Consider the following 22842-nt stretch of genomic DNA (forward strand, 5'->3'; position numbering starts at 1 on the left):
ATAGTAGAAATAATTAACATAAGGCCACATGGAAACCCTGTAATATAGATATTTTTATACCCATCCAATAGTAAATGGGTTCTGTTATTTTAAGGATTGTTAAAAGAATGAAGAATTCTAGAAAAAATTTTAAACAGGACACCTGAACTAGTTAGTACCTGATGTTCAAGGCAGGGCAGCTATCATTATTCTGACGTTTGCTGTTATTTAAGCAGTGATTCAAGAGGAAACAGAGGACTTTTTTGAGATGACTTTGTCTAGGCAGGCTTCTGATTGGGGATAGGCATCACAGTGGACTTCTCCACTGGGGTAGAGACTGTTACCTGAAAATGATCTTTTCTCTCTCTTTTCTAGCAAGAACTGACCATAATAATATCCTCCCTTGAAGTAAAATGCAGTCATCTGATTGAATTCTGGATGAGATGGAAATGGAGTCACTGAATGAGACTTCCAGAAAATTTCTTTCCATGTGATCAAAAGCATTATCATACTATTTTTCTTCTCTTTTCACGATGGCTCTAGGGTCATTCTGGGGACATGAGGACAGAGGTCACTCTGTAAGAATGGAGGAGCACAAAACTAAGGAATTCTGAGTCCTGGTGCAATTGTGAAGCCCCCATACCAACACTGGATGCTCTGGTGAGAAGAACCAACAAACTATAATTTGTGTAGGCATTCTATTTGGGGTTTCTGTTACAAGCAGTCAAATGCAATCCCTAAGGGACAGAGACCCAAGGGTGATACCTGTGACTGGAGCTCAGGAGTTATTAGCAGGTTCCTGTGTGGAATATAGTCAAGGTTTCCAACTTTCCCTAGGAAATAAAACATGGCAGATTATCACATAAAATGTGGGACTTTAAGTTGTGAGTTTCCAAGGTCATTGTGTTGGGTAGTGATGGATAATGGCACTGAGTCAAATGAAATATGAATTAAAAAAATAGTTTTCTCTTCTTTCATATACTGGGTTTAAAACAGTACAAATCATGCCAAGAACTATGGCGTAAGCATTGCTTTTAGAAGTGAGTTTCCAGGTCTCAAAGCTCTAGGATTGATTTTGGCTAAACTTATCTGAAATGTCCTTTTAAACAAGTATTTAAGCAATCCAGGGCCTGATCTCCTGATAAAATTTACACCACTTAGATTCGTGAATAACTCTCTCTTTGCAGCTGATCACCAATTTTTCTGTGTTATTTTACATACCCCCAACAGTTTTAGGCAACTTCTAAAAGACTGGCCTAACCTAAAACTTTTTTGCCTGCATTTTGGTTGACAGCGGACCCCTCCCACTTACTGAAAATAACATCGCATATTTCCTGCCTAACAAATGGTGGCAATGAGGGGCAGAAAAAAAAAAAAAAAAAAAAACGAGGCGTCAGTGATCCTACCTATGAAAATAGGGCACATGCTGTGCTAAAAAAGGAGAAGGATGAAAGGTCACTCAGTGGCTGTGTATCCATCCATTGTTCAGTGCAGGAGACGCTGACTCACTGGGCTGACGGCTGGGGAAATCCTGTATTTCCCTCGCCAGGGGCTGTTGGTTTCATCTTGCTTAGGAGAGGCAGGCGCTTTATTGTTCTGCTGGAGACTTCGTGCCACTATTGCAGTCTTGTGCCAAGTTGCAGGTGGCCTCTATAAATTATGTCATTGGGCGTTAACGTTTGGGGTGTAACATTTTCTTCTATTGTTTGAACATTCTTTTCACTCACCTGGAACAATGTGGCTAGGTCTTCAAGAAGAAGTCCTCCCATGCTCACCTGTTGTATTTTTATGCTGTTGTGGGGTTTTTGTTGTTATTTGTGGTGCTGGGGATGAAACACAGGGCCTCATGCATGCTGGGCAAGTGCTGTGCCAATGAGCTACACCCCCGAACCTTTCTTCTATTACTCTCAAAAGAAGTTAATCTCTACATTTTTATCATATTAGATAAATACCATGTAATTGTCAATTATTTATTTCATCGTATAAAGAGAATACTACATGGGTTGTCAATGATATCCAATATCATGTACTCAATACTATCCTCCTCAATTTACAAGAAGGAAACAACAAATGTGAAGACATGGTGTCTGCCTTAAATGCATGAAGAAACTAAGTCAACTCGAGAATAATATGGTCTATAACTCACATCAGTCCCATGGCTGCAACTGAAGACCAAGGAGGACTCAGTGTGGAACTGCATGGACTAAAGTCAAGGAAGAAGTCACCAAAGAGGTAATGAGTGACTCGAGGGTTTGAAGTGTATGTAGGTTCTAAATTGGGAGGTAGGAAAAAAATTAATTCTGGTAAGGAACTGGCTATAAAAACTTGGAGTCAAACTAAAAACATGTTGGCAGAAAACAGTAAATTAAAAGTAGGCCTGAAAAACAAGAGAATATGCAAAGAGAAACTTAAATATGTCTTAAACTTTTATGTACGCTTCTGCAAATTGATGAGAATAGTGTTACCTGCATGTAATAACTTATGTAGTATTTTCTTAATATGATGCAATAGATAATTGCCGATTACATGAAGTTAACCTAACGTAATAGAGAGAGGTAACATTGTGGTATTTGGCTTGATGCACTACAAAACAGAGGACCTTTAGATATGTGCAAAGATACAATTAAAGCAATGTTAGAGAAATGCAGTGTTTATTAATTATTAATATAATGCTTACAAAGTAAATGAATAATTAAATTAAAATTTAATGCAGAGATGTTTAGAATTACTGAAGAGGATAAACTACTTACTAACATTAAAGAATCCACTTATGGACAATTAAGATTCTATGCCCAAATTACAGAATGATGAAACTGGTGGGATAAAAGATAATTTCTTTCTTTCAATCCTCTAATATATTTGATGAAGAATTTTCGCTAAGATATGTACTATAGTATACTCTCTATTATCTTGACAAATGCACACTGATATAGGCGGCCTGATGCAGGTCACATTATTTTGAAACATTCCACAATTTAGACTTATGCTAGGTTATACTAATTGTTCAGAATTAGTGAAGTTTTAAACAGTCAAGGTAAGGAAAATCTGATCAGAGTAAGCAAACTGGTTCCATGTTCCAGGTGGTGCTTTGTTGACAAAACTGTGCATTATGGAGATATTATTTAAAAACTTATTGTAATAAACTGAGCTTGTTTCTTTTGTCCATTGCATAGAATATATATTTCCCACTGGGCTGTTCTCAACAATTTGCACTTACTGATTTGCAAAAGATTTTGTTGAAAGGTTTTTTGTTTGTTTGTTTTTGTAACTTTAAGTTTATTCAAGTTTCTTTTCCTCTCCCTCTATCCTTCCTGCCCACTTTTAATTTTCTTTACTATTTTATTGTCTCTTTCTTTAGGCTCAATGAATTATCTTTAAGCTTTTCTAAAATTTGATAGATTTAATTTTATTTGACATCTTGGTTATTTCCCATGATGCTACTCCTAACTGAAATCTGACTCTCATCTGTCATTCTGAGTGCAATCCAATATTAGAGAATCTTTCAATATCTACCTGTTGAGTCTTTTGGATATTACTCAGAAATATCTGTAGAACTCTGGCTTGCAAAGTATGGCCAATAGGTTTAACTGCAATAATTTTCATTTTATTGCTATATGAAATACCTTTTGTTCTTGAATAACTTCAAGAATGTTTGAGTAATAAACAGGTCAAATCTCTGAATATAAAATCTCACAACCTAGCAAAGCAATGGTGATTTCATTCTTAATGTAGACAATGTTCTGTCTATATGTGACCTTTTCTTTAATTTTTGTTTTATTTTATTGATTCTTCTTAGTTATACATGACAGTAGAATTCATTTTGATAAAATTATATAAGCATAAGCTATATATTTCATTCTAATTAGGACCCCAATCTTATGGGTGGGCACTTAATGGTGGGGTTCACTTAAGTATTTTCATAAGTGTACATAGGAAAATTATGTTAGATTTATTCCTTTTGATTTCCAAGTATTCATATGCACATTCTCCTTATCATTTGCATATAATTTGTATATTCAGAGTTTTGTTCTTACATCAAAGTAAGTTTTAAATGGAAAGGTTTCATAATCGTTAGGTGTCTCTCACTGACGTGATTTGAATTGGCAATACTAAAACAGAGTAGATCTCAGTTCAGGGGAAAGGACTTGGGAAACACAGACAAAAATTGCCTCTTCATTGCTGAAAAAAAAATACAGCTTCTATTTTAAGCTTTTATGTGTACCTTGACATCCTTTTAAATTAGAGGATTAATTCTTGTGTTCAATGAATCATAGATTCTGATGTGTCTGCCTATCAGGAATCTTCCACAAAATCTAGGGTCCAGAGTTTTTATTGGGGTTTACATAGCCACATTTGATTGAATCACTGGCTATATGATTGAACTCAATATACAGCCTTCTTCCTTCCCCCAGGGTTGGGAGATTTGGCTGACCTCAAAGTGAGGTCCCAAAGTCCCATCAAAAATAACAAAGACACTCATTCATATCACTTGGAAAATTCCAAAGATTTAGAGTCTCCCTTTCAGGAACCAGGAAGAAAAATCTGTCAAATTATTTATTATCCATCTGGGTCCAATAATTTTAGCAACTTTTATCAATGTTATTATGCCACCGAGTACCATAATAACTTTGAGGAAAAGGAAGTTTCCTAAGAATGTTCACACTGTTCCTCAGAGACGAGAAAGGAGTGCAGATAGGAGTACACGTTCAGTTGAAGATAACCTCGGACACTCTGAGAAACTAAATGCTTTAGGACATAAAGAATGTCAGGTGCTTCACTCATTTTCAATTTTCAGATTTGTAAACAAAAGAATAAAGGAGCTCATCATAATGTACTTCTGTAAATTAAGTCAAATAAAAATGTGGTTTTGAATTTCGTACTCATTAAGTAGAATGACAATTAAAAAGTAACTTCTGAGGAAACTCTGATGAATTCTCATTTTTGGAAGAACAAATAGAGACAGAAGGTAAACTGGAACCCTCCAGAATTTGAGATACAGATGTCTGGCATATGCTGTTTACAACCATTATCACTGCCTGGTGGCAACACAGGAAAAGGAACTTCCATTGAATGCTTTGGTATTTGCTGTGTTGATGCAGGTTTGATTTATCTTATAATCTTCCCAGAGAAGCAATAACAGACTTATAAAGATTACATTAGCATTTTTATACCTCTATAACAGTGGCTTAGGTGATGGCTTTGCATCTTATTAAACAAGAATATTTAAAAAGTATCCTGCTAGAGTTACAAGACATAAGGAGTCTCATGGATTACTTATTTATACCAGCTAATCCTGAGTCAGTGAAGGATCAACAGAAGAAACCAGACTTGCTTCATCAAAGAAGAAAGGTTTGAGGAGAAGGGTTAATTTAAGGGGTTTGTGAGAAGGAACACAAGGAGAGATCTCTTTTGGTCACTTTCCTTCAGACAGTTAATTCAGTAGCATTTTACATTTAATACAACTGAGGCCCAAAACAAGATAATTTCAACAAAGCTCTAAAGTAGATCTTGTTTAAATAAGAGTGCTACAAGAAATGTTCAAAGTCTGAATTAGCTTTCCATTTCTATATCAAAATACCCAAGATAAACAACTTATAAAGAAGAAAGGTTTATTTTGGCTCACAGTTTTAGAAGTTTCAGTCCACGATCAATAGGCCCCATTGCTTTTGGTCTGCCGCAGATTGGTGCCTCAAGACACAGAGTGCATGTGGGAGCAAAGTATTCCTTTCATGGCTATGAATGAGAAAGAGAGAGTGGAGGCCCTAGGGCCCCACAGTCCATTTAAAACCCTTGATGTCCAAAAGATGCCCCACCACCAGACCTCACTTCATACAGTTGATGCAACCTCCCAATGGCACCCAGATGGGGACTAAGCCTTAAACACAAAGATCTTTGGGGAGCATTTAAGATCTAAACTACAGTAAACTTCAACCTCAATGAATTTAAAACATTCCTCAACAATCCGTCTGCTTTACATGAAGCTAGAAGTGATAGAGACTATGAAGAAATTATTTATTAGGAAATTTACTTTCCTCAAAAGGAAAATAACGGTTGTTTTAGACATTTTTACATCAGACCACTTTCATATCCCATTTAAGTAGACATTTTGCTTGTCAGGTTGCTTGTGTCAGATTAGCATGATTTATTTCGATGATTATCTTAATATTTTAAGTAAAACTTGTCCCTCTGTGGTGTTGGAAACTCTTTGTTAACATTAAGTGTCAGAATTATAAACTAACAAGGAAACTGTTTGGTTCCTATGCAACTCCAGGAGAAAATGTTTTTGTTCTCTTGGTTCTTGCAGAAAAGACTGCAGAGAGAGCTTGGACCTAAGGACAAAACCAGATAAGAATCAGTACAAAGGCACCAAGACTTTTGCACATCTGGATAAAGGAAAGAAAGGAAATTCCAGCTATATGCAGTGTAACTGGTTACCTTTACAGTATAAATAAAATCTCTAAAAGGGCCTGATATTTGGTAAGATCTGGTTTCTGAAGAATGCTTCTTAAAACATTGATTGGTATTTTATCATGTACAGTTAATGAGGCCTATCTGTGTAGGTAAAGCCCCAGATTTTATACGGGATTCATAACGCAAATGATTAACATTTTCCATGTATAAAGAACTCTTCAAACAGATAAATATAAAACAGAAAAAAATGGTATATAACAGGCAGATTACAAAACAAGAAATACAACTAACGAACAAACACATTGGAAAAGCATTTGCCCTCACTAGCAATCAAAGACACGTGATGAATAAAATATTTAGCAATTTTTATTTACTCAATTGGCAAGTAGATAAAAATTATATAATCTCCACTAAATGGATGTTCAGCATCTTCTTAACTTATAGTAATAAGTGGAGAGAAATATGCTAATAAGTATGAGTCATTTTGAAAGTTTTATATGTGTGAAACAGAAATAGCACTTTTATAAATTTATATTATATAAGAGCTATACAAAGAGTTGAGAATGATATTTCTTCACAGTAAGAATCTGGAAACAATGCAACTTTGTAACTGTAAAGGTTTATTAAATTATAGACTTTTGTGGTGGACTATTTATTAAACAGTGACTAGTATATTCTCAAAGTACATGTTCATCATATATTAAGTCTGAAAGAAAGATTTTTAAAAGAAGTACAATTTCTATTTGGTTATGAAAGATGCTATATGGAAAAAAACACTAAAATATAAGCTAAAATTTTAATATCTGGTGTCTCTAGATGTGAAAATATATTTCATTTTATACTTTTATTCTATATTTTTTGATTTTTATATGAAACATGAATTATTTTTAGAGGTAGAGAAAACAATGAATGAAGGGTAATGAAGTAAAATAATCTTTAGTAGCCTTTCATCATCAAAATGTTGTGATTCTGTTTTTGGAAAGAAAGAGTATATTTATATATAGCCACATTTTAGTTGTAATGGGAGTTTGTCTTGCATATCAGCATAGTCCTGTTTGGCATACCTCTGAACCAAGTAAAGGTGAGGAAATATGCACTATAATAGAAGAGAAAATAGAATGTAACAATTTAGGAGGCCAGGGATTCTTCTTGGAGGATGGCTGGATATAGCTGAATATATGCACCCATGTAACCCTCCCCTCCAAACACACATGAAACAAAAGTTTCAAACACAAATACAAAAACTTACCAACTTTACACATAGTGATAATTCTATTATATTTCTTTTATTTTTAGGATGATGGTAAGAGTTATAGAACATTGCACTAGGAGCTCAAAACATCATGAGCACAAAAGTATACAAATATTCCCTAGGTATGCACCAAAGATTGAGACTCCAGAGTGGGGTAAACTAATAAGGTGACTAAAAAGAAAAAAAATTATATGAACTTTTGTTTGTACTAATTTATTATCTTAATGTCTATATGTATACCTTTTCATAGTGTAAATATGAATACCACCAATGCATATAAGTTATAAATGAACATGAATTAACATAGATTAGAGACTTGTTCATTTCTTTTCCTTCATAAAACTGTGATTAAAAATTTGAAAAAAAAAAGGAGGGATATGGACTAAGGGTGTGCAAAAGGAGATGAGAGGAGAAGACAGTTCTAATTAGGAAAGTTCCACTCAAAAAAGAATGAGTCTTGCAGGATGAATTATATTTTGCCAGACATACATATAAAAAAGATATCATAAAGAAGTGTTTTTTTGTGTGTTCAGATGATCAGATTGCAGAGGGGTCCTTGGAGGATCCCAAGAATGATGGGAATCAAATCTGAAGACAGCACAGGAGAAGAGGAAGGAAGCATTAGAAAGTTTTCCTTCTATCTAAAGACACTAGGGCAGGATGGTGTCTACAGAGCTTCTCTTACTGGTGCCTTCAGAGCTGTGGTGTATGCCTTTTAGTTATTTATTTTTTTGTCCAACTATATTCTCCACTCATTGTCATCTACTTAGTACCCCAGGAGGCTGACCCATGGCTGCATAAATGGGTGATCTTGCCCTATGTCTTTCATTTGGTTCCTTCAGTGGGATGAGGAATAAGCATCAAGAGGTCAGAACCAAAAAGAAGGTGAGTCTGGAGGCAGATCACTTCTTGGATCACGCTCAATTAGATACTCATGGTGGCTGTCTCTCTTACAAAAGGGTATATATATATCATATAGCTGCACATGCTTTTTTTAGTTCTGGGCACCAGAAACTTCCATTGTCAAGCTACTTTAGACCATGACAGGAAGGGAGTCATTCCATATTGGTTTCCCTATATAACATGCAGAACTTTGTGAAAAAGTACTATCTTCTATTAAACTCTTATCAAAATTTGAGTGTGCATCTATTTCATGTTGGGATTCTGACAGATACAGGTTCAAAAGAAATGGGACTGGATTTCTAGATGGCAGAAAATAGAACACCAATAGTCTGAGCACTTGGAAGCAGGGCCAGCACAGGAAAAGAAGAGAGATAGGGGTTAAACTGGAAATGCCAATAAAAGGTTTATCAGGCCATTTGTATAAGGCAGCAGATGTAGCCTCAGTTTCTCATTCTAGCCCAAGAAGAGAACTGAGAAGGGAAATGACACACAGGGGACTTCTGTGGGAATGTTCAACACCTTAATATGGCAGACAACCCATAGGGGTTCACTTTATTATTCATTCTTATCACTGTACATTTATATTTCATGAACTATTCTTCATGTGCGATATATTTCACAACTAAACAAATAGCAGGGAAAGAGTGAATGATTGTGAGTGAGGAGAACGATAGCACATGTGAATTCTGTTAGTGAAATATTTGATATGTTTTACATACTATTTTCTGTTATTTAATTTCCTATTAGAATTGTGAAGTAGAAATGCTCATCCTTTATTTCAGATATTTACAACAATATTTGAAAGTGTCATATGTAGGCTGTCAGAATTCTATCATTCAATCAGAAAAAATCATGAATCCCCAAATTATAGTATTCCTTTTGCAAAATATTTTTACTTGCCATCTCAAATCAATTTTAACCCAGAGGGTTTTGAATAACTAATTTTTATTTTCTAAAGATTCTTTAATCATTAACAGGAAAATTTAAAGTTCAATTAATGCAAGCTCAAAACCATTGCCAGCTTGTGAAACAACCTCAAAATAGATAGCTTTAAAATATTTACAATATTTTTATCAGTCTGAATTTTAAAAGTGAAGAAAATGTTCAATTTATCCCAGTTATCACAGCAATGAAGGATGCTTATAAATATCTAAGCAGGATGGAGTTTGGCATTATCTGGTTTTTAAACAGAAAATTTCTCAGTACATATGTGCATAAAATCCCCTTGAGATTGACCTAGCAATGGAGAATAGTTTCAGGGATAAAAACAGAAAAGTGTTTATGATACTCATTCCCTACTGAGAATATAAATGAGTAAAGACATTATTATTAAACCCATTTGAATTAGATTTTTTTCTCCAACAACTTATATTTATTGCTTTTGGTTTCATTTTAAAGTCAACGTGAATTCAGATGTGAGGAAGGAAATGCTTTATTCATATGAAATTTCTGCAGTGATTTATACACGAATGCTTCAGGCAAAAAGTAAGATGAAAGCACTTTATTCTCCATTTAAAATTCTTTTCCACAGTTCATAACTAAAATTCTTTCTCACTGGTTATTGAGTTTAAACTCACTTAAAGCCCTGAAAAAGGCATGAGAGACGTGCTCTCTAGGTGGACTCAGTCCCCTCCTAATACAGAAGTTGCTGGAGCAGAAGAGGAGGAAAGGACATGATGACTAGAAGAAAAATCTACCTTGTACAGCTTGACTTGATTTCTGTGTTGGGGTAGGGGGCTAAAAAGTTCAAAAGGTAGTGGAAGCAATTGGACAGGGATGGGAGTTTGGAGGGCCTAGGAAACTAAACCTAATACTAAACACTTTTTACTTACAATAGTAAATCATTCTAGGCTCTTGAGAAATAGAACAATCCAATACATAGACTATTTCAGGAGAACTAATCTTATAGCCATGTACCATATCAGTTGAACTGTATCCAGAGAGGTCAAACTTTGGGGCAACTGCAGCAATAAGAACCCATAAATGAGAGAGGGGTGGACCAACCAATAAGCTTGAATGATATTTTCAAATAGAAGATGTTGGTGGAAGGATGGACACAGAAGCAGGAACTGGAAGAATAAAACATAATTGCAAATCTTCTAGCCTTCAAGATTGAGGAGATGGAGGCCAGAACAGGACCACTGGGAATATGTTTGTGATTGCATATAGATTTCAGTGAGGAAGATCAGCTTGATTTAGCATATTGAGTTTGTGAATGTGCACAGTAGGTAGTGTGATTGTGTTGGTAGCCACTAGTGGCTAATTCTCTCCAACAGAATTAGAATGAAAAAGAGGAGCAGAGAGAACGGGGAAAGATCTTTAGTGTGCCATGAGAGCAGAGTGAAGGAATAGGAGGAGAAGCAAGGGGAATGCAATGCTATGGAAATGGACAGAAGAGCTCTGAGAAGCAGACAGACACAGGGGTAAAGATTTTACTGACATCAAGGATGTGGAATTTGAGAATGAGCTCCACAGGATGAAGTAGCTGAATTTAATGGAGTAGCTATGGTTCACGTCAGAACACAGCAGTTAATTTAGAAGGTAGTGAAGGCAGATTGCTAAACAAAGTTGCTGAATATTGATTACAGGAAGAAACGAGCAAGGGTAAGAACAAACCAGAAAGTGTGATGCAGAGTAGCAGTTACAGAGACATTTGCATCAACTACAAGGTTTATTATTTTGGGTAGGGTAGTGGTTGTTTGCTTTTTTGTTTGTTTTAATGTCTGTTGGATTTGGTTTTGGAACCTGAGATTCTTAGGAAATGGGAATCAAGAGGCCACCTGTTTCCAAATATAGTACTGCCGTGAATATAAACTGCCATGATTCATCTGAAAACAGGTTCAATGCCATAGCTGTTTTTTAATTTTATTTTTGTGGCTTGAAATGAAGAGTTACAAAGATCAGCTCACATGAATAAAAAAGAAAAATTAAAAAAAAATGTTAAAATACTTTTTGTATCTGATTTCTTTGTAAAGGACAGCTTCATAGCCCCCTTCTTACTGGTAAGAAAACAGCATCTTGAGACTACTTTCTGCCCGCTCAAACTGTGAGCATAGACTAGAACCAGATGTGTTCTGACCTTCTCCAAACCTACACACAGGCAGGAGGCCATCACATACTGTTTAAATACAGCCCACATGTCACAAAGGCAGGCTCGGGTTTTCCATGATGCACCTACAAGGCTGAGGCCCAGCCAGCTGGCAACGAAGGCCCCAGGCTACAATTCTACAAAGAACATGTTTCCCAGAGAGGAAAGCCTGTACTGTGGACAGAGAAGTCACCAAGTGGTCATTCTTCTACCAATGATGGTTCATTGTTGGCCTAAGCTGCTTTAGCAGAAATTTGATACATACTTTTGAACTTTTTCCATTTCCTCATAATGAAAAAAAGACATGGAGATGTTTGTTAACCTGAAAGGTTAACTTTTAGAAACTGGAAAAGCCAAAAAGAGAAGAGGGCTTTAGGTTATTTGTTGTTGTTTTGTTTTTTCAACATGACTCAAGCAACAGACTCTTGCCACTTCCCGTGTGGTCAACTGCCACTATCCAGTGTATCTCTCACTGGGAATTTTAGTTTTTAAATTCAGCTTTGACATTTTTCTTAATTTCTTTCCATTGCTCTTTTTAGACCACCCTGAAAATATTTTCCAAAAAAAAATTTTAAACTTGTCTGTTTCTCTTACATACACACACACACACACACACACATCAATATCTCTCTTTCTGTGTCTCATTCCTGACCTTAAAGAATGAAGATAATACATTTTAACTATCAAGTTTAAGTTCAACAAATGTATTCTGAATACCAAGTGACAATAAGCAATCATTTGTTTTTGTTTTTGTTTGAAAATAGCTATATTACTTTTCGGAAAATTATATTTTCTTCAATTTTTCTTCTTCCTATTGAAAAACATACCCACATATAATGAATATTCACCACCCACATATAATCAATATTGACTATTAATTAACACTCCCATTGTCCTTTCATGCATGTTTATAAATACATATATACACACACACATATATACATACATGTTTGCACACTTATAATCTTTAAAAAACATATATATACAAATATATATATATATTATTAGCAGCTTCTTTCACTCAATATGCCATGATTATCATCCCTAGTCCAAAAATGTATCACTACATTCTCATTTTAATAGTTGTATCATATGATAGGATGCACACATACTATAATTTTTTAAGCTAAGCTCCCAGTGATGGACTTCTAAGTTATTATGATTTTGTACAATTAAATTTCAAGAAGTAAACTTACGCATGTAGTTTTTAATTCTCTTCCAAACTTTTATTGTTTGTCAGTAGGTCAGCAACTCTTCCCCTCTCCATGTTTCCTAACCTTACTTCAGATTGGCTTAAGAGGGCTTGAGCATAATTTTTGCTTGCATGAAGAGATTTCAAGGAAATCACACTGTATGCACTGCTCCTAGCAGAACAGATGGGATCTAATGGTGGGAGTTGCCTAGAGGTAGATTTTGGTTCAACAAACAAACAAACAGAAAAGCTTTAATAGAGCTACATTAAATACATAATATAGATAAAAAGGTATGTGGAAAGTGGCACAGCACTATAATGGTTAAAACAAATACCATTGTAATGGTGTAATTATGGAAGGAATTTCCTTACTCAGGGGTGAAATCCTAGCTATTGTCTAGTTTTGTACTAAAGCAGGATGAATAATTTTTAGCAATTACAAGGCATTTGGGTCCTAGGTGAATGATTGAACAGGATGATCCTTTCTATTTCATTCTCCTGTAAGTTTCTAAGATTTTCAGGTAGAGCTAATGTTGACCTGGCCTTGACTCTCACCCACTCACAGCCACTTCCCAAAGTCCTTCCCCAGAAAAGGTATGTATATTGTAATAAGGGACTTTTGATGACCTTATTTTTGACAGATTCTTGACAGGGAAGTAGAAGGAGATATTTGGTATTGGGAAGCGGTTCACAGCTCCCACTTGAATCAGTACTTTTCTAATATCTATTTATAAGTTTCAAACTCAAACATCATGGGTCTCAAATAGGACTAATTTCTGTTCTTCCCTTTCCTAGAAGATATCCAGAAATTCAGTCCATAATATTTTGCTGGATTTTGAGTCCCTGGATTGACAAAGAAGAATAGCAATCGGAAGAAACATGCACATTCCAGCATGCCATTATACCCCAATTATAAATAAATATTGTCAATCACAAGTACAGGGGATCAGGACAATGTAGACACTCTGTTTCAATGGACAATTTCTCATAACAGCCTCAAGAATAGATATACTTCAAAGGAAGCATCTCTGCCAGTTCCTAGCAACAAGGATCAGCCAACTCACTTTCACAGAGACTCTACTGCAATGTTCTTAGCCGTGCTCAGACACATTCATTAATGGAACGTAGCATTGCTCCACCGCTCAAGAAAGGCCCATCACTGTGGAGTGAAGACCTGTACCTGAAAATGTACTATTTCACAAGACACAAATTTTTCCAAACTTTTTACATTTTAATAAAGAAAGCGTGGTCTCTGATATGCATGCATTTTTCTGGTAATCAACTCCTTAGTAGTCCTCTATTGGCCTCTGAAAATTATGTTGCATACTGGGAGAATATGCTGAAATAAAAATAATACATGTGCCAGTGCTTCTAAGAGGTAAAGATTGTCCATGTTTAGCAATGGTAGTGATGGCATTTGCCTTTGCTGTCCTGTGTGGAGTCTGCAGGGTGGAGGAGAGCTTAGGAAAGAATCCCTAAGAACAGAAAGAGTTTTTATTTGCCTATAGCTCTTGTTTCTTTTAAAGAATCTCATATCTTTAAATACTGTGTGATTCTCTTGTCAAAATATTTACAAGGGCTTCCTATAGCCTGAGGCTGGTGCTTTTTAGTTGGAATAATATTAGCTCAAGTATTCTTTGATTATAAGTACAGGAGTATGTATAGTTCTCAGATAAGACATCTTGCTCCAACTTAGACTTTCCAGAAGTTTTGATAAAGGAAAAGATAGTTATTATAATACAATTAAAATAAATAAGAATTAAATGCAACCTTCATATGCATTATTTTATTTTTAAAGGAATCCAATAGGTGGTTAGAAAAGCTTCAAAACTTTTCCTTTTGCAGTTAAATGAGAACACAGGCATTCAGATATTTTCAACACCCTTGGGGATGCATCTGTGGAATTTTTTGAGAAGAATAAACCTAAAAGTGGAGCATTCACTCTTAGCCTGGTATTCAAAATCCTTCATTATGTGGTCTCAATTCTTCTCTTTTATCTTTTTTTCTCCCATTGACTTTTAATCTGAAATCTAGATTTCGGCTATTCAGCCCTCACCACCCTTCAGGAGACACATGCTCTAGACTAGGCCTTGCTCATTCTCCTCTCTCAGCATCTTCTACTTCTCCTCCACTTCTAGTTCTAAGTTCAGCTCAAGAAACTCTTCTCCAACCCCCAGTCACTTAGGAATTAGTCTCTTCTCTTTACCACATTTATAGTTTCTTTCATGTTATTTGTTATTAGTTGCAAATTACATTGATTGCTTGGTTTAAAAGATTTTTATTTTAAATGGGTTTTTCTTTTCCACATAGAGCAAGTATTCCCAGGTAGGAGTTTACTAATCTCCAAAACTCTTAGCACAGTGACAAGCATAGAATATATAGTGCCATGGTTTGAATCTTGAGTGTTCCCAAATGTCCATGTGCTAGTGACTTGGTCCCCAGTTTGACACTATTGGGAGGTGGTGGAACCTTTAAGAGGTGTGGTCTAGTGTGGAGAATTTTCAGCCATTGGAGGTGTACTCTTAAAGGGGATGGTGGGCCCCTACTCCCTTCTTTCTTTTCTTTTTTACTTCCTGGCCATTTGCTTCACCATATATTACCCACTGTGATTGTTACCTCACCACAGGCCCTAAAGAAATGAGGCAAACTGACCATGGACTTAACATTTCAAAACGAGAGCTAAAATAAATCTTCTCTTTATAAGTTGATTATGACAAAAGGCTCACTAAGACACATAGATTACAATATGTAATGAGCATTTTAGAGGTTATTGGATCTGGATTCCTCATTTTAGACATATGGAAACTGACCACTAGATGAATAAATAGGTGGGAGGAAGAGAAAAGAATGAGAAGATTACACAAGAGTGATTTTTACTGGATCATTCTTTTTTTGGTTTACATAAAGAATATTTTTACATAAATTCCTTGGAAAATTTAGAAAAGAGGAAGAGAGGGACATAGTGCATATTAACTGACTTCCCTGTAGCCTGTGGTAAGTAGATTAAGCCAGAAATATGCAATTTTGTCTGATGGAAAGATCATTTCATTCTGGTCTCTGGGGATCTTTCATGTTGATCTGGAAGAGGTCTGGTATTTCCTGAATCAGGAGAAACATACTTTGTATGATCACCCTGTCTACACCAAGCAGTAGTTTGGCCTTTGTTTTTAGCCAGAGTTTATTTTTGGAATTCTATTGGTTCATACGTAGAACCATAAAACCCACACTGTTCCGCTGATCATGTCTGTATAATTTTCACTATTTTCCATCATCACCAAATTTGTTTGTTCAGTTGTGCCCAGCCTCCTTTGCTCAGTATAAAGTCATTCCAGGGATTGGTGTTGGATAAGAAGTAAAAGAATTGTGAATAGTAGAAATGGGAAATAAGATTTGTGGCTATTAATACATAAACTGAGAGGGCAGCTAAAAAAGAGAGAGAACTCCTTTATTTATTCCCCATTCTCTTTAGAAGAATAATTATATACGTTCATTTTACTATTATAAGTATTGGCACAGGCACCTTGTATTTATTAACTCATTTAATCCTTATAGCAGACCTATGTGATAGGTGCTGTATTAGGGTTCTCTAGAAGAACAGAACCAACAGGAAGTATGATTATAAAAATGGAATTTATTGGGCTGGGGATATAGCTCAGTTGGTAGAGTGTTTGACTCGCATGCACAAGACCCTGGGTTCAATCTGTAGCACCTCAAAAAAAAATGGGGGTGGGATTTATTAGATTGGCTACAATTAGAAGCTGGATAGTTCATAATGGCCATCTGCAGGCTGGAGAGCTGGAGGAAGCAGTACTTGCACAGTCCAAGATGCTGATGCCTCAGAATAAGAAGGATCAACAATGCTACCCCAGTTTGAGACAGAAGGCTTCTGGAAACTCCCTGAAGAATCACTGGCAGAGTCTGCTTTGGATGAGTGGAGGAATAAGAATCTGATCTCATCAGGCCATCTCAGTGGCAATCAAGAATGTGTTCAATGCCAGGCAGTGGCACATGCCTTTAATCCCAGCAGTCAGGAGGCTGAGGCAGGAGGATCCTGAGTTCAAAGCCAGCCTCAGCAAAAGTGAGGTGCTAAGCGACTCAGTGAGACCCTGTCTCTAAATAAAATACAAAATAGGGCTGAAGATATAGCTCAGTTGAGTACAGCTGAGACAATCCCCCAGTTTGAACACTGGGGCTGTAACTCAGTGGCAGAGCACTTGCCTAGCATGGGTGATGCACTGGGTTTGATCCTCAGCACCATATATAAATAAATAAATAAATAAATAAATAAATAAATAAATAAATAAATAAATAAACAAACAAACAAACAAACAAATAAATAAGATAAAGTTATAAAAAATTGTCTTTTTAAGAAAAAACTACCCATTAAAGAAGAATATAGCTTGCATGTGCTACAACTTTCTTGTTCTTCTGACTTTTATTCCATTCAAATATCCAATTCTAAGAAGACAGATTTTGTACAATGACATAATATTAATCAATGAAGGAGACCTTCAGGTGTTCATTTACAGGTGAAGTCCCACCCACCAATATTGAAACAACAAATACAAAGTTCACTTCTAAATGACTCAGACACCTGTCATTTTGGATTGAGGCCCACTCTTGTGACCTAATTTTATTTAAATGGCCATTTGTAGGGCCCTATCTTCAAATATGGTCATATTCTGAGATACTGAGGGTTGAAATGGCAAAATTTGAATTTTGAGGTGGTACCATTTAAACCATAACAGATGATTATTTGAATGCATACCCTGTATGTATTGTAAATGTAAGATTATAATATGGGGGAGAGATCAAGTAAACTGAAGAGAGATATTTGAAGATTTCATAGTGAATGATGAAGCCATGAGACGTACAGTGTTTTGCATAGCAACCTGCTCTAAAGAGGAAAAAATGTGAGCAAACATGGGTGTCTATCAGATAAGATTTTCAGTGACTGAATCTAGGCAGATGCAGGAAGTGACAGAGAGAACAAAGCACAGTCATTACTCAAGTCACAAACAGTGCATATCTCAGGGACTCCCAACCTCTGCTCCTACTGAGGGGGTTTTAGGATAATGACTCAATAGGGCTGCACCATTCTGAATCAAAGGTAACAATTCACATGGAAAACTGATTTAATGAGTGTCCTGCCTGACAGATTAGATTGTAGGTTTGAAGTTGTCATCCTAAGTCTTACTGGGACAAGTTTGATACTACTTTCTCCAAAGAGAAATGCATTGCTTACTGCTGGATTTACACTATTTTAAAAACAAAGGAAATTCCCTGTTTTCAATTGTCACACAGTGAGCTTTTTCCTAACTTTTTTTTTTCCTTTATTTATTTTCCAGTGCTCCAATACTTCATCAGTAATGGTTGGATCTACACTGTAGAATTACACCAGTAGTGTTTTCAGAGCAATTAACTCTACGATGGTGCCAAATCATGGTTATTAGGTGATGTTAGAAAGGAAAATCCAATGAGTGCTAAATTGGCTTTGACAAGAAGAAGAGAAAAAAATACCATTTATAGCTGCGCTTTTTTCTCAATAAAAGCTATAAGGATCTTCCTTTGAATGCAGTGCTTGCTGTCTGTTGGTAACGAATGACCTAAGGAGTGGAAGGTCAGAAACACAGGGATTGCCCATAATATTAATGCCTTGTACAAACTTCTCTGTACTTTAACACAAAGACCCTCAAACAGCTTACCAGACTTGGCATTATCAGCCCATCCCTCCTCATTGCTATGTGCATTCCCAAGCTCTTAGCTCAAACCTGAAGCCATATGCTTGAAGCTTACCCCAGGTGGATACTCTTGAGTGTATCCCTTTACTGTCATTCACTGTTATATCCCCCTCTGATATTTTTCCTTCACAACACTTAGCAAATGTGGATACTTGGTTAATATTTAGCTATTTCAAAATACTGGAAACTCTGGAAAGGGGAGATATCATATATGCTTTCCACTCTACATTTAGTGTCTAGATTATGTGCAATCAAAGCAGTCATGGAATCAACATTTAGTTGATAAGTACCTATGTTTCTACATAGATAGCTGTCCTAACTTTTCAGAACCTCAAGTTTGTGCATACTTCTGTTTGTTTTAATAGCAGGTAGTGTGGTATGGTGGAAAGATCACAGATTGTAAAATTTGAGTCACCTGAGTTTAAATTGAGCTGTCACATTTTATTTGTCTAGAGTCTGATCAAAGACTTACCAGTTACTAATATTTAGTTCTCATCTTCTTTGATCTTTCAATTGAACATTTACTTTTAATAGAAAGTGTTCCTTTCACTTCGTGTTGCCACTTTCTTATGATTCTCCTCCTGAATCTCTGGTTGCTTCTCAGTTTTCTTTCCCTTTTCCTCAGAGTACACTTCTGTGGTAGACCAACCTAGCACTTGACTGAGTTAACTCCCCTGCTGGGTGATGTGGCGTCAGGCACCCATGCTGCTAGACTGTCCCGCTCTTCTGGGGTTCCAGTGACTATGTTCTCCTACAGCCCCATGGGTGAAGCTATGCTCCTCTGTTCCTTTGTAATATTACCCCTTGCCCTGTTTAGGATAGAATGTTCCATAGAAGTGCCTTTGGGGGTCCCCTTCTCTTACTGTGCCCTTGGGTGTGGCCTACCCAGATGTCAGTCAACCTGCTGACAGTGCACATCATGAAGATAGACTCAGCCCCCTGAAACTTGACTCCTTGCCTCATTTGAATAGCTTCTCCTCAATAAAAGGGGTCAGCACAGGCTCTCTCTCTCTCTTCCTGTGGACCCTTAAGGTCAGAGGAGCCATCACAGTGACCCCAAAGAAAAGGGTATTTGTGTGGTTATTTTGCGTAGCCAGTTAGCCCAGGTTACTTGGAGTGACCCCTGAGCCTTTTAGTCGCAAACTGAAACCCGACACACTTCTACATCCATTTCTTACACCCTATTTATAGGACTCTCATTGTCTTTCTTGGTTTCAACATCTCAAATCTGAATTTTCAGCTGCCTTATTAATATCTCCACAAGAGCACAGTGAAAAGGTGTGATACATACTCAGCTCCAGGACCGTACTTTAGTAGTGCTTGTTCATTACTTGTAATTCCTGTATATTTTGATGCTTAAGATAATAGTTCAATGAATTCCCTATAGTTTGTTCCTACTTGCTATGGGAATGTGTTTATCAAAGTTCCAGTTAAGGTAGACTTGTTTTCTAATAAGAACATTTTCTGCAAGCATGCAATCTGTTTGTACAACTACATTCCTATCATCAATTGTAGGAACATCTTATGCTTCACTGAGTGATTGAAAAGCTCAGAGACCAGGTCTACTCTATCCTAAGGAGTCTGGGCATTTAATACAATATTCTGCAATTAGAAATTTAGACAACTTCTTAGGACAATGAAAAGGAACTCCAAAAGAAGTTTCAGATACTGGGTCAAGAAACATATTATCCAAATTTCAGTGCTGGGAGAGATATCCATGAAGTTACTAAAGAATCTGAAATTATTTTTCCTAAGAGAGAGAATAAAGATTTGATGATAATAATTAAGAAAAAATCAAATCTGATCAAAAATCATTCCTCAGAGAGAAAGTTTTTTCTTTGTGCTTGAATAGCCCCAGCTAAGTCAAACATTTTCTTTGCATTAACTACATTTGAGCTTTACTTTACGAGCTTTTGCACACCTACAATATGGAGAAAAGGTTAATCTGCAGCCGAAGAGATCAAGAAATAAAAAATAAATCAGAGTTGCTCTCCAACATTCTTTTACCCAACAGCTTTCTTGTGCCTACTGTGCTTGGACAACCCTGGTTGTGTGTCTCTTCTTGACACTCAGCACCTAAAAGTCATAAAAGAAACCCATTTGTTTTCAAAGCAAAAGCCTTACTTTGTTTTTCCTAAATAGAAATAGAAAAAGAAATACTGAGAACATTTTCCACAATAATACAACTTTAAATCAGAAATTAGTTTTCTAGTGGGCTAAAATACTCCAAACTTAGAAGCAAAGCCTTTATGTAATTGCATGCAATGGTGACTGTATTAGGATGATTCATTTGACTTACAGATGAACAATTAAGGAATTTATTCAAACATAGTTAGTTATTTTATTTTTGTGCGTGGGATTGAATATAGAGGAGCTATATTACTGAAATATATCACCAGTTCTTTCATTTATTTATTTATTTATGGTTTAAGCCAGGATCTCCCTAAGTTGCTAAGGTGTCATTAAGTTGCAGAGGCTAGCCTTGAACTTGCAAACCTCCAGCATTGACCTCCCAAATGGCTAGGATTACTAAGATGCACATGTTCTGCTATCTTATGTTATTTTAAATAAGTGTTCATATCTAATTACTAAGCTGAAAATACAGAAATACAAATACAGACATAGGGCAGGTCTGAATTTCAGCTGTGACATGAAGAGTGTGAACCTATTTGTGAAAAGAAAAACAAACAAACAAAAACAACGAAACAAATCAGTAATATCTCAAAGGAGACAGAATAGTCGATATTGGGGAAGTCAGAGAATCTTACACAACACAATAGATCCTTGTGATCACCAATGATTCCTTAGACATAAAATAATAATAATAATAAATATGGAAACTTCTGTGATGGAGAGTCCACAATTTTATATTCATTTAAAGTGGATACTGTATAAATTTCAGTGCTTAAAGAAGTCCTAAGCTACTTATTAAATTTTACTTTGCTAGGTATTTACTTTTTTCTCTCATCTCCAAGCTCACCATCTGTTATCTAGTATGAGAAGCTGGGGCTGAAGGCTTATTTTCCATCTTGCCTCTGGCTACCATCTGAAAACAGGAGGCTCTGGGAGGTAGTGGGAAGCAGAATGGCAGGAGCAGAAGGGTGTGCATTGTGATTTCCAGCGCTCTTCTAATTTCCTCAGATCAGCAGCAAGCCATGGATTCCAGCCTTTGGATATACTCTGCACTCCATAGACCTGCCTCTGCTAAGCCCTTCTATAATTCCTGATCCTCCAATTAAAATACCTGTTTGGGGTTTTTGTTTGTTTTGTTTTGCTTTGTTTTGTTTGCAACACTAAGCTTTGGGACATCTTTTTATATAGCAATGGTGATTAGAACCTTAGACTTTGATCTATCCTCATCAAAATAATAGGTGCCCAAATTTCATTGAATAAAAAAATAAATATCAGGAAACCAAGATGGGAGAGAGTGGTAGGAGGATGTTCTATTCACTCCCTAAGTTTGAATCAAGTTGGTTCTAGAAAGAAGAAACAATCTAGAAAATGTTCAGAAAATAAATTGTACTATACAAAGCAGTTTTGTTTTCGTCTTTCTTTAGAGAAAAGTGATTTTCCACTTTATAATTGAGAAAGTCTGCTTGTTGGATATTGACATAAAAAAATCATTTCTACATTTACCATATTACCACCTCAAATTCTCTTTTATTTTTTGTCCACTGCCAGAGGCTAGACTAGATATTCCTCATGCTATTTCAAGAATTCTAGAATTGATGTTAATAAAATGCTCATTATGGGCCGGGATTGTGGCTCAGCAGTAAAGCGCTTGCTTCGCATATGTGAGACACTGGATTCAATCCTTAGCACCACATAAAAAATACATAAATAAACAAAATAAGGGTATTGTGTCCATTTACAAAATAAATAAATAAATAAATAAATAAAGTATTTATACTGTCTGAAATCCTGTAATGGGCAGCTTTCTGGACAGTGTTTAATAACAAGTTTGTATTTTCTATTGAAAATTCATATTTTTAAATGTTTATATAAACACCATAGAAGTATCAAAGGGAGCATACCAAATTTCAGTTTCTAACGTAATTTTTTCAGTAAGAGGAACCAGGGCTCTTTGGAGAAATGGCAGATTGTTGGATTGAGGCAGAGAAATACACAAGATGAGACTGAATCATCTTGTACTGTGGCATGATGTGAGGAAATTTTATACACACACACACACAAACACACATACAAAGCCTATAATGAATTGATGGGGGATGTCAAAGGAACATGAGAGCTGAACAAAAACAGCTCTCAATGTTCA

At 36.0% G+C, this 22842-nt stretch overlaps 1 long non-coding RNA gene across 1 annotated transcript; it reads left to right on the forward strand.

Annotated features, from left to right (window-relative positions):
• The first annotated feature begins 1511 nt into the window (after positions 1–1511).
• On the forward strand, positions 1512–14305 carry LOC143397603 (uncharacterized). Its single transcript, XR_013091181.1, has 4 exons — positions 1512–2211; positions 6284–6456; positions 8413–8527; positions 13621–14305. It is a non-coding gene; the product is annotated as an uncharacterized LOC143397603 (long non-coding RNA).
• The last annotated feature ends 8537 nt before the right edge of the window (positions 14306–22842 follow it).

The sequence above is a fragment of the Callospermophilus lateralis genome, chromosome 4 (assembly GCF_048772815.1).
Source record: "Callospermophilus lateralis isolate mCalLat2 chromosome 4, mCalLat2.hap1, whole genome shotgun sequence".
In the NCBI taxonomy this organism is placed as follows: Eukaryota; Metazoa; Chordata; class Mammalia; order Rodentia; family Sciuridae; genus Callospermophilus; species Callospermophilus lateralis.